Below are 13,166 nucleotides of genomic sequence, written 5' to 3' on the forward strand. Positions count from 1 at the left end.
GCAGGGAGACAAGAGATGAGGCAGCAATAGCTCAGCCTCGCTTCTGTATGGACAAACATTGTTTGCAGAGCTGGGGGTGGGCCCACAACACTGGCAGTAAGCTGCATAGAAAGAGAGCTAATAGAGGCATGCCTCTGAGTATGGGGGGCATGCCTTGAGCACTGATAGACAACTTTGATGTGTTATGTGACCAGGAAGTGCGCTGCAGTGTTTAGAGATCGAAGCTCAGTCAGCAGCAGCAAGAGAAGACACAGTGATGCAGCAAGGAGAATTAATGGACACTGAAGCTTAGTGTAGTGAGGGGAGAGTTACAGTGAGTAGGGGTTAAGACAGGCTCCCAGCACTCAGACCCATCTCCATGTCTGCTTCCCCAGCCATTGACCTCACTGCACGTCAATGCGTCAGAGTTCTATCAGCCCACTTGTATCTAGCATCAACCAGTATGTTATACCTGATGGAAGGGGTCATTTTGGGTGGTCTACCAGAGAGAAGTAATGCCTCGGCTATGTGCCTTGTTATGCATGATGTGGATAATATTGCACGAACAGGAATATACTGCATGCCTGTATTTAGTGGTTTGTACTGTATATAAACTGTAATAACTAAGAGAGTCTATGGCAGATCCTTGGATTCAATAGATGAGACTGACACTCTTGTTGAGATACAGTCAACACACAGTAATTCCAAATCAATGAAGCAGAGAAAAACATGAACTTTACATCTTATTGGTTACACTGATTACCAGACACTACCTGAAAATTCAAAGCATATACTTGTATTTTTTACATTATAGTGTTCCTTTAAAGAAAAAAAAAAAAACATCTCTCTCCCTGGCTGCCAAAAAGACACTCAGTAAAATGTATAATATTTTCCAGATATCTGGTAAAAACCACAATACCACACACAAAGATATATCAGCTCTCTTTTATTTGAACTCTTGCTGAACCACAGAAAAAATCTGAATTTGTCTCTGACATAAGTTTATCCATTCTATCAAAGCGAGCAGGAAAAGAATGAGTTCCTCTGTGATGTATTACATGGGATAAAATGTAATCTCAGTTGCTTGCCTTTGAGGAAGGATTCTTTTGCTTGGTACACCTGGAACATATTATACATATAGAATGCAGCTATTTGTCCTAGCCGCAGTGTTGTTCCATTGCATATGTAATTTTACCTTATTTATCAAATGGTCACCTGCTGTAACTCTTACTATACCCCCACTTTTTATGTCAGTTTCTCTTTCCCAATACATGCGGTTTACTGTACATGGAAAAATACACGCGGAAATTAAGTGACGCATGTAACTGAATTAGAAAACTCATGTGGTAAAATGGCCTCCAAAAGATTTAAAAAATTTAATTATATAATTCTGCAAAAAAAATATCTGTACTATTATTATTTTTTGCATTTGACATCCTATTTGCATACATTTTTTTTGCGTACAAGTGTATGTACAATAGCACCTCCTGCAGGCCACTGCTTGATCTCCCTATTCCCTTCCATGTCTCCTAAACATGCACTTTCTACCTCCAGAGTCGGGGCAGTGCACAGTGCCACCCTGAGCCGGTACCACTATTCAAACATGTGACGTCATGAAGTCACGCCAAGAGGACAGGGCCGTTGGCACTAGGCAGTAGAACACTGCCCCGAGCGTCCTTAGGACAGCCTGCAAGGTGCGTTTCTATGGCACCATGCAAGCCAAGTGCAGGTGCCAAGGAGGCAGAAACGGTGCCACTGTTCATCATCTTGACCCATAGGGGGAGGGGCCCTAGATTGCACACCCTAAGCAAAATGTGAGGTGCTACCTGCTGAGACTTGTAGTGCTGCAAGCAGAAAAAGAGACAGATGCAAGTGCACACTCTAACCATGCTGAACCTAATAACAATACTGCTAAATTGCATCCAAGAGGTTCTCAGCCTAATAATGGCCATAATTATGGGCCTGCCCACCGCGTCCAGGTGACCTCTATCAGGCAGGTCCCTAACACCCAATGGGGTTGCGGGGCTCTCTGGGCTGGTGTGGCTGGACTGCTTTATAGGCAAACGCAGGGGGGTTCCGTCTGCCTGGAAACCCCCCTCCCCAGCCCACACCATGACCACAATAGAAATAGTAATATAATAAAATTTTACAAGTGCTGCATGTTATTCTCAGTATCACAAATGAAATAATTAGCACCACCTGTGGATCTTTTAACATGTATCAGCTAGTAATAAATAACCTGTGCACCAACTAGGAGATATGGAAAACATTCACTGGTAGGGATGTGCTGCTATAGAGCCCAATATGTACATATATGTCCAGGGCAGTGCTAGGTTATTCTGCTGCTCCCAGACTCCCGGACTTGCTCTAATACTCTGGAATGGTGCCCACATCTAAAATAAAAGCATTCAGCTCAGGCAGGATGGAACCTACTGCCGCATTTAATGGCTTATTGTGATCACTGATCCTGTATATGCTGGAAATTTGACATACAATACCCTTTGTATGACGCATATTAAAGCTGGTTAGGTGCTAAGTATACCCTCTTCATGGACTCGCCACACTCTAATATCAAGCATTTGGATACCCCCTCTAGAAATCCTGCTTTTGCCACTGCTGGTTCATGGCATCATAATGTACACTTTTTCACTTCTTTAGTTTTTTTTTTTTTATATATATATATATATATATATATATATATATGTAGCCAGGGCCAGCTCTAGGGGTGTTCGACCAGTGCGGTTGAACAGGGGCGCCACCCATAGAGGGCGCACCCCTCCCCAACATCTCAATTTCAGAGGGACAGTACTGTCCCGCTGTTCCACCCGTGGGCTGAAGCTGTGCGGCAGTGCCGGACCCTCGGAGTGTGAATGGATGCAACGCGCATGCGCGTGGCATCCATTCTCAGATGGTAGATAGCTGGGGGAAGCCCAGACAGTAATGGAGGGCTGGGTTTTACCCACTGCCTGACGTTACTTGTAGGCGTGACATGCGGGCATGCCTCCAAATAACGTCATGTAGGGGCGTAGCCTGTGGTAATGAGGCCACGTCCCCAATTTCGATCGCTCGTGGCTTCGCCGTGCGTGAAAACAGGGAGCAGCGTACCGGGCTGCCACAGGGTACTCAGACCCCTGGATCCAGCCCTGTATGTAGCACCTTATACACTTTTTATATTAACCTCCTACTTATGTAGGGCTTAACACATAGGCGTTTCTACTTTATTATTCTTTAACCCTCACATTAAATCTCACACTAGTGCACAGGTTCTCAAACTCGGTCCTCAGGACCCCAAACAGTGCATGTTTTCCAGGTCTCCTCAGAATCACAAGTGAAATAATTAGCTCCACCTGGGGATCTTTTAAAATGTGTCAGTGAGTAATGATTACACCTTTGCACCTGCTGGGTGACCTACAAAATGTGAACTGTGTGGGGTCCTGAGGACCGAGTTTGAGAACCACTGCACTAGTGTGATGCCATGGGGCGGTTCTGCTGGGTTGGCCTGGGGGTTCCCGTGCCCTGTGTTTGTTCCATAGGAGTGTTAGGGACTTGCCTGATAGAGGTCACCTGGACACGGTGGGCAGGCCCATAATTATGGCCATTATTATGCTAAGAACCTCTTGGATGCAATTTAGCAGTATTATTATTAGGTTCAGCATGGTTAGCGTGTGCACTTGCATCTGTCTCATCTTAATCCGTCAAGGTAAAGCTGAGCAATTACCAAAACAAAATGTATTGACATAATCAATGCAAGAGATAGGTGTGGCACCATGTGCGTGGCTGGTAAAGGGATGGGGGGAGGGGTGCTTTGGGCCTGCTTTCACTTAAATATGATATGCTACATAGCAGTCTGTGCACAGGGCACACAGTGACACTGGTGCGAGTGGTGGGTGAATGCGCTGCTGCCACTAGTATGCACAGCGCTGCTGGTCACGGGGGCCACTCTGGTGACAGGGTCCCTATGCATAGCAACACAACTAGAACACCTCAAATAAATAAAATGTTGGCAGAAGCGATTTCATCGTGCTGTAGGCAACAACCAGTTATGTATACAGTTGTGATTTTTTAATATATATTTATATATATATATATCCTAGTTACCCTGCTTGCATCACTGCTCTGTACAACGCTAAGGAACCAATGCGGCACCCTACAATAATAATAATAATAATAATCACAGAACAACATATTTGTTCATACAGTTTTTCATTACAAGTATATTCGTGATTCATGATTTATTCTTGTTAGGCAATATTTAATAAGTCTAAGTTGATATTGTAGTTAGGTATATTATATACTGTCTGCAATGTTTTCCGCATTTTGGTTGTAATACGGTACGCTTTACTATCCCGTATAATGACTACAAAGGTAACTCTAATCTGTTACTGAAAGGAGATAGTATATTTTGCTTACAAACGATGGCATGGATCCAACACGTGTAACTGCCAGATGACTTTTATGTGGGATAATAACGAGACAGAGAGAAAAAAAGTTTTCCCTATGGAAGAGTCACTTAAGATAGCTGTGAATTTTTAGTGAGCCATCAGCGTGATATAATGTATATTTTCCAGTGTTCGTGTTGATCTGACAACAACATTACCTTGGTTTATCATGCATGCTGCTTAAGTAAAGCACCTGATCAACAAATTAAATGGGTGATTTGGAGAGCACAACATAATGTAGAATAAAATGCCAAGAATTGGAAATTACACATCATTATGCTTTCCAGGGTTCACTTGCCAAATTGTTTACAAAACTTTTTCCAAAAACAGTGTTCTTCAGAATATAAGTGCAATCACTTTGTGACTACCTGACTGTTTTCTTAAAGAGACCCGTGGTATAAACGCAATAGAGGCAACCATTGCATGAGCTAACCAATATATATATATATATATATATATATATATATATATATATATATATATATATGTATATATATATATATATGTATATATATATAACCTTTGCCTTTCTAATGTTAAGCTTTTAAAATATCACAAGAAATAAGAAATCTAGATATGCTCTGCTATAAACAACTACAAAAACAGTATGCCAATATTAGACATATATATTACTGTATACAGTATTATTCCTAAATATTCCATAAAAAATATCATTAAGTTTTAAGCAAGTCAGCCACAATTACACTCGCTTTGCGTGCACAGAACTAAATGTGAATATTTGCCAATATGTTGCAATCTATGAGACTGCATGCCCCTATCCATCTGCTTGGTTAAATAGCGGCCACCATTATCAGCGCGTGCTAACACCAGGCCTATCTTTCAGTGCAGGAGATCTCTGAATTAAGAAGGACGCAGAACTCTTCATAGGCCTAAATTGCTTCTACAAGCCCTTGACACATCCTCACACAACTTAGCCTTTGTACCAACTCCCCATTGCCGCACAGTTACACCCATTCAGCTCATACATTGCCTACCCTCCCGGTTTTCGTGGGAGGCTACCAATTCTTCGGGTAACCCCCCCTTCCGCACCCCTGGAAGGGTAGGCATTTCTCCCGCATTCTGCCCACTTCCTAGTGAAGTGGGCAGAATTAGGAGAATTTCCGCTGCGTTTGTGGGTTTCCGTCCAGGGGGTGGGGCTTAATGACATGATTCATCAGGCCCCGCCCCCATCCCCACCCACCTGCCTCTCCTCCCAGGGCTTCTCCCGGGGAAGAGACAGCAAAGGTAGGCAACTATGATTCAGCTGCAGGTGGAGATGAGGCAATTAAGGGTGTGTGGCCTCGCAGGTGGGGGCGTGGCCTTGCGGCCCGAACACCCATTTTTCTATCACACCGGGGGTGCGGAGGTGCAGGCTGCCCCCGGGGACCAGCCTGTGTGAAGTGCCGGCTCCCTCACAGTGCTAGGACCCAAGTGCTGCACTTAATGCTGCACGTACTGCAGCACGTAATGCAGCGCTCGGCTCCTGTCACTAAGTGGGAGCCAGCACTTTGGTGTCACCCCTCGGCTGGTGACATCCAGGTGCAGCCCGCACGTCCCTTGTGACGCCAGTGTTCTCGTGTATATATTAGAGATGAGCAGTTTGGTTTTGACCTGGTTACATTTGTATCTGATAACGTAAGGGAAGATTCAATTAGCCCAGAGAAATTATCGGGGGGTGAAAAAGGGAGGTAGCCTCTGGCTTTATCGCCCGGGACTATTCAATTAAGCTTCCTTTTTGCTCCGATACCAGTGTTAATGCCCATTAAATGAATATGTTAACTGGCGTTATCACTGGTTATTGGGCGTTAACACTCATTGGGGTCTAATTTTTAAGCCTTGGATGGAGATAAAGTGAACGGAGATAAAGTACCAGTTAATCCGTTCCTAACTACCATGTCACAGGCTGTGTTTTAAAAATGACATTTAGGAGCTGGTTGGCTGGTACTTTGTCTCTGCCCACTTTATATCCTTCTAAGGCTTAGTAAATAAACCCCTGAATCCATGCAAAGTTCACGGACTGATTCATGCATAAACTGGTTGTTATCACCTTATAACATTACAGTTTTAGGCATTTCTTTTCAGATCTCATGAGACCCAAAAAGAAATCCCCATTGAGTGGGGCTAATTAAATAGCCATGACGATCAATTAGTCCACGGTAAACTACCACGGCTGAATTAATCTCCCCCTATATCTTATTATCTTATTAGCTATACAGCTTTGACGTATTTTGGATAGCCAATAAGATTATGTTTTCAGATCCGAACTTGAGTTAAGTTGGCGAAATGTCAAAACCGAATCGCTTATCTCTAGTATATATACAGAGGCAGGATTTCATTATTAAGAATACATTTTGAAGTTGGCTTATTCACCATAATGCTATAGGTCCAGGGATATATCAGAGTTGTTACAAAGCATTGTGGTCAGGGTCTTCATGAGACAGGCAAATAGTGGGTGACAAAGGACACCGCTGCCTGGTACCATTTCTAATGGATTACAGACTTGAACCAACAACATTTGCCAAGACTGTAGCAATGTGATATTAGCATGAGGACACAACGGTGCTAAATAAAGAAAGTGAAAGTCTAATGCTGGGCACACACCTAAAGATTATCTGTCCAACCATCTAGGTAGTTGATTGGTGGGAATGAAAATCTGGTAAGGTATGAAAGCAAATGACAATCAGCAATTTGCTCCCAAACGCCGGAAAATGGACAAAAACTGTTGTTTGAACAAATTGTTTAGATCAAACAATTAACAAACTTGTCTGACGACCATTTTCATCTGTTTTCTGGCATTTAGGAGCAAATTGCTGATCATCAGTTACTCCCATACGTTACCAGATTGCCATTCCAACCAATCAACTAGTAGGATGGTTGGACAGAAAATCTTTAGGTGTGTACCCAGCTTTAGGCCTGCAAAGTATGACGCATAAAGACACAGTCGACCCTGTCAACATCACATTCTGCATCTAAGGCCATCAGAAGGGCAAGAGTGGAAAGTTTATTTGGTGCATGAATTGCCGTTTTGCTTCTTCGATGCTATCTACCACTTGGCAACATGCTATAAACCTTAGGTCATGAGTTCAATTCCTGGCCAAAACACTATCTATGTGTACGGTATGTTCTCTCCAAGTTTCATCTGGGCACTCCTGTTTCCTCCCACACTCCAAAAACACTAGTAGGTTATTTGGATTCTGACAAAAATATAATCTTAGTGTGTCCATATGGTAGGGAATTTTGATTTTAAAAGCCACCGGTGCAGGGTTTAATAAATAAATACTCATTAAACACTTAATTCTTAACAAAGTAGAAATCACATACATAGGCACAGAATCGGTATGATTTACCGCTGGACCCATGCCCGGCGGTTGGAATCCCGACAGCGGCATCCTGGCAGAGGAGGAAATCCCGATTGTCCAAGGTAAGTATTCTCTAACCTAATTCTACCCCCTAACCCTAACCCTCCCTTAGGGGTGCCTAACCCTAACCTTCCCCCCAATGCCTAATCCTAATCCCCCTCTAAGTGCCTAAGCCTAACCCCCCTTCCCCGCCGCCTAAACCTAAATCCCCCCGAGGGGGTGCCTAACCCTAAGTCCCCCCCAGGGGTGCCTAATGCTAGCCCTCCATTCCCCTAGCCTAACCCTAACCTCCCGGGGGTGCCTAACCCTAAATCCCCGCCAGGAACCCTAAACCTAACCGTCCCCCCCGCGGCTATCCGCACTCGGCGCCCGGCGTCCCTTTGATCGGGATGCCGGGCGCCGGTCTCCCGGCGCCGGTAAAATGACAGGCGTCTACATTTAGACGCCTGTGATTTAACCCGCGCCGGGATTAAGCAGTCGGGAAGCTGGCTGTCGGGATTAGGTCCGCCGGCTTCCCAACTGCATACCATAGGCACTTGCACAGGGTCTTCTTTAGGGGTGTGCGTGGTGTATCCATGCACCCAGACAGCCACTCCACCCTCACATCTTCCTGGGGTATGGTTGATGACATGATGTGCCCACCGAAAATCCTGCCCAGCCCCCAGGTACACAACCTGGATCAATAATTATTTAGTTTGTGCTGTATAAGGGGTGTGCGGGCAAACACCTTTTATTGCAGAGAAGACCATAGCAACTCATTACTCTTGCTAATAACTGTGCTTCATGCGCAGAGCTTCTCTATTTTAGCTCCATCCTGTGGGTGGTGTCACACTAGCACTTTTCGCTCTCACACACTAAAGCGCAGCACATAATGTCTTCAAATGTAAATAATTTATTTCTATAAATAACATTGTTTTTTATAACGCAAACCGGATGTCCACAGAGCTCAATAATAAAAGCTCTACACCTCCCAATTTACTGATTTTTGTGGGACACTCACAAATCATGGGGTAGGTAAAGAGCAGAAAATCGACCAAAATTAGCAATTTCTGTGCAGATTAGAGCGAGGTTTGGGCCTATATGGGCGGAGTTTAGGCATAACCATTACTCCCGGGCAGGGCCGTAGGGAGGGTGGTGCGGCCGGTGCCTCCGCACAGGGCGGAATCCTTCAGCGGCGCTGGCCACACACTTCTCTGCGCCGGATGTTTGCAGGAAGAGACCTCTGGCAGTGGTGCGCGCCGCACAGTGAATGTCGGCGCAGGATCCCACCCTCCCTCCTCCCCTCGGAAGTAAGGGTAAGCGCTCAGGGGGGGGCGGAGAGGAAGTGAGAGGGGCGGCAGTACTGCACAGGGCGCACTGCCGTCTAGCTACGGCGCTGCTCCCGGGTTATGGTGTGCAGCATATTGGTAAAATACTGCATGCACCACGCTTTTATATAAACCCTAGACAGAGCTATTATGGTTACTCTATCCATTATTCTTTTATCTTACAGTTTATCATAACAAAGCAATACTGTAAATGTGATACCTTCCTAAAAATGTGAACCTTGCAAAGCAAACTTCACTCAGCAGAGCCAGGGTAACATGTTTGCTAGTTGCATATTGCAAGAGAGCCCATTGATGCAGAAAAAAGACCCAGGATGATAAAATCTTGTCAGTTCAGCATCTTTTTCTATAGAATTCCCCTTTGTTGTCATAACCCTTAGACTCAGACAGTAGAATAGTGAATGTAATAGCTGTATGTAGCAATTCAAAGTATGGTATCTCATCAGTACAAGACAGCTGCCCCAGAGACACTTGGTTTATTTTAGAAGCAGGTCAGAATGCTGTGAAGAATTAGAGGCCTGACTCTGAGACAAATCATTACAACTTTCCTCCCCTATTATACGTGTGACTGTGTTATGTGTTGGTCCAGTCAGACGACACATATGTACTTTATTACTTTGATACAGTGTGACTGCAGAAATAAGAGCATTCATTTATTTGCTGTATGTATTCCTATCATCCAGATTTTCTTCAAAGTACAGAGCAGACTGTGAGTCTCTGCCAGATGTTTGTGCATACTATAGATTTTTCATACATACATCCAAATACAATGGAAACAGCAGTAAAAAAAGGAGGAACTAAATTTTTTCCCAGCAGTTAGCATCACAAAAGCAAAATCATAACCTGAAAAATGTTCTTTTATGCCACTGACAATTGATCACTATTTTGCAGGCTTCTGAGCTGCTACAGTTCCACTCAGGTGCCTTTGATGCCTCTGTTCTGTACAGAGCTCAGAATGACAAGAAGAATATTAAAATGACTGATAATTCGAGGCCTATCTGTAGTGTTTTCTCTCAAGGGCAATTTCATTTCGCTTAAATACCTGGCTGCCTGGAGATATATTTCACTGATTATACAGTGAACATCAAAGCACACACTTGTCACACACACACACACACACACATACAAAATGATTCTCAGAATTTAGGCTGTCAATCAACATGCTCGGGTCACAGGTCATGTAAAATTTCTGCTTTATGGCTATTGAAAATTTTCTTTGTTGCCAGTAAGGCTTCTTTTGCAGGGACTGTTCCGGTTTGTAAAGATTTGAATTATATGTCGCTGAAGTGATCCCAAAAGTTTTCTACACTGATTATTGGTTAATGGGAGCATAATGCACTCCTTGATAACATGGACGGATACCCTTGGCTGAAGAGCGGCATTTTATGTAATAGGCAGCGAGGCTAGGCAACTGAGGGGCGTGGCAGCTGAATGAGGATGTCACATGAGCCAATGCCAGTGGCATTTGATAGGCTCACATTTATGTGACACCCTTATGGACAGGTATGACTCTCTGCTACTGATAAATAATGGGATATCTATCCATTTCAACAAGACATATATTATGATTATATCAACTGTCAGCATCTGCTGTGTATTGCAGACTTTCTCCCCTGAGCTGCCTGTGACTCATTTCTGATGCTGACCACACTGACAACCCAAGGCCTTCCATTACGGCACTGCTGGCAGGACCCAGTAACCACCTCCATTCACAAGCTTTTCCACTGCCTTGTTAAGGTCTGCTTCCAGACCTCCATCGGCTGCCCAGTGCTCCTGAGGCATGCCCAACCTGGGCAGACTGCAGGCCTTTGCACAAAGCCTCAGCAATCTTGAGACTTGCTATTTTACTTCGGACCTCTGTTTGTTGCCCAGCACTCCAGAGGCTTACAACCTGAGGCCCAATAACTCCCTCCTGAAAAACCCGTGCAGCCTGGTGTTCCTGGGGCCTACCTATGCTAGAAATACATGTCTCTAAACTTTTAGGATCGAGGTATAGGGATACTGAGAACTCTTCAAAGTCATGCGCTCAAAAAGGAGACATAGCCAAGCACCTTGCTGTCATTACGTATCACATTAAGGGCATGGCAGTGTGTCACGCCCCTGTTTCTCAGCATGCTGGGAGCACACCTAACACCTCTACTGTTTGGAAGGAACATACTGTATATGTTATCTGAGCAGCTGTGGAAAAGCATGTCCTCGGAACCCTTCCTCTCCGTGGCACACTGCGGTTCACACCCTGTGACAGTGGGACAGTGACTGAAAAGCGGGACTGTCACACCAAAATCGGGATGGTTGGGAGGTATAGGAACATAAAAACCAAAAACAGGGAAACTAAAAGGAGAAAAAGCGAAGAAAAAAAAACAGAATAAGAGACATAGAGAAAAAATATTCAGATAAACAATAGTGAAAAAAAGGAGAGAGAGAGAGATCAAGAATAGCAAGAGATAGAAAATAAAACTGGAAGAAATACAATTTTTAATGTATATATATATATATATATATATAAATATATATATATATATATATATGGAAGCAGTATGATTTACCGCCGGACCCCTGCCCAGCGTTTGGAAACCCGACACCAGGAGGCCGGCAGAGGAGGAAATCCAGATCATCGAAGGTAAGTAAATACTAACCTATTTCTAACCCCCTAACCCTAACCCTCCTTTAGGGTGCCTAACCCTAACCTTCCCCCCCCCAGTGCCTAAAAGTCGAGCCTGACTCGGATCGGCCTCGGATCGGGGGGGCTCGGGGTGGTTCGGTTTTCAGAAATCCGAACCCGCTCACCCCTAGTTGCAACATATAAAAAAGTCAAGTTCCTGTTAAGGAATCTCGACAGCGGCAGGCCAACAAGGCTGAAAATCCCGACCGTCCGCAGGTAAGTATGAACTAACCTAACCCCCCTAACCCTAACCCTCCTTAGGGGTGCCTAACCCTAACCTTCCCCCCAGTGCCTAACCCTAATCCCCCCTCTAAGTGCCTAAACCTAACCCCCCCTTCCCCGCCGCCTAAACCTAAATTCCCCGGGGGTGTGCCTAACCCTAAGTCCCCCTCGGGGGTGCCTAACCCTTCCTCCCCCAATCCTAAACCTAACCTCCCAGGGGGGTGCCTAACCCTAAGTCCCCTCCGGGAGCCCTAAACCTAACCCTCCCCCCCTGCGGCTGTCCGCAGCGGCATCCGGTATCACTTCGATCGAGATGCCAGGAGCCGGTCTCCCGGCGTCAGTAAAATGACAGGTGTCTAGATTTAGATGCCTGTCATTTAACCCTCACCGGGATAAAGCAGTCGGGAAGCCGGCTGTCGGGATTAGGTCCGCCGGCTTCCCGACTGCATACCATATATATTATATATGTTTTTTTTATTGCATTTCAGCTGCAGATTATCTTAAAATAAATAACAGACAATATTTTCTTTTGTATTAATTTAAAGTTATTTAAATAAAGGAAGTTTACTTTTTATTTTGATGCATGTTAATTATGCGGATGCTACTGTAGCTCATTAGTGCTTTGTCGCTTCTTCCACTTGAACTTTTGTTTTGAAATCTTCTGCTAGTGAGCTGCAGCATCGCCCGTATATTTTATAAGTACCTTATTTAATAAATCAATTAAAAATCAGTAAACAGTACTGCAGCAGAACAAGTGCTTTATTACAAGAGAAAAAACTATTTTAACTCTTCTATTCCTGTAAAAATATCTGATGATTGAGCTACCAATTACCAGTTATGCTAAGAACCTCTGTGATGCAATATAGTAGTATTATTATTAGGTTTAGCATAGTTAGAGTGTGCACTTGCATTTTTTTCTCTTTTTCTGCTTGCAGCACTACTAGTCTCAGCAGGTAGCACCTCACATTGTGCTCAAGGTGTGCAATCTAGGGCCACTCCCGCTATATATTTTGTACTATGTGTATGTATGTACACTGGAAGAATGAGACTCCTTCTACCTTGATTAGCACCAATCCCGCCTGTTTCTGGGTGTTTTTAATTAGCAAGGAGTCCTTGCACTCCATGACTGCACATTTAATGAGGCGCACTGAGGGTAAGACCTACTATGTACAGTATATGC

The sequence above is a fragment of the Taudactylus pleione genome, unplaced genomic scaffold (assembly GCF_031769625.1).
Source record: "Taudactylus pleione unplaced genomic scaffold, aTauple2 ptg000545l, whole genome shotgun sequence".
NCBI lineage: Eukaryota > Metazoa > Chordata > Amphibia > Anura > Myobatrachidae > Taudactylus > Taudactylus pleione.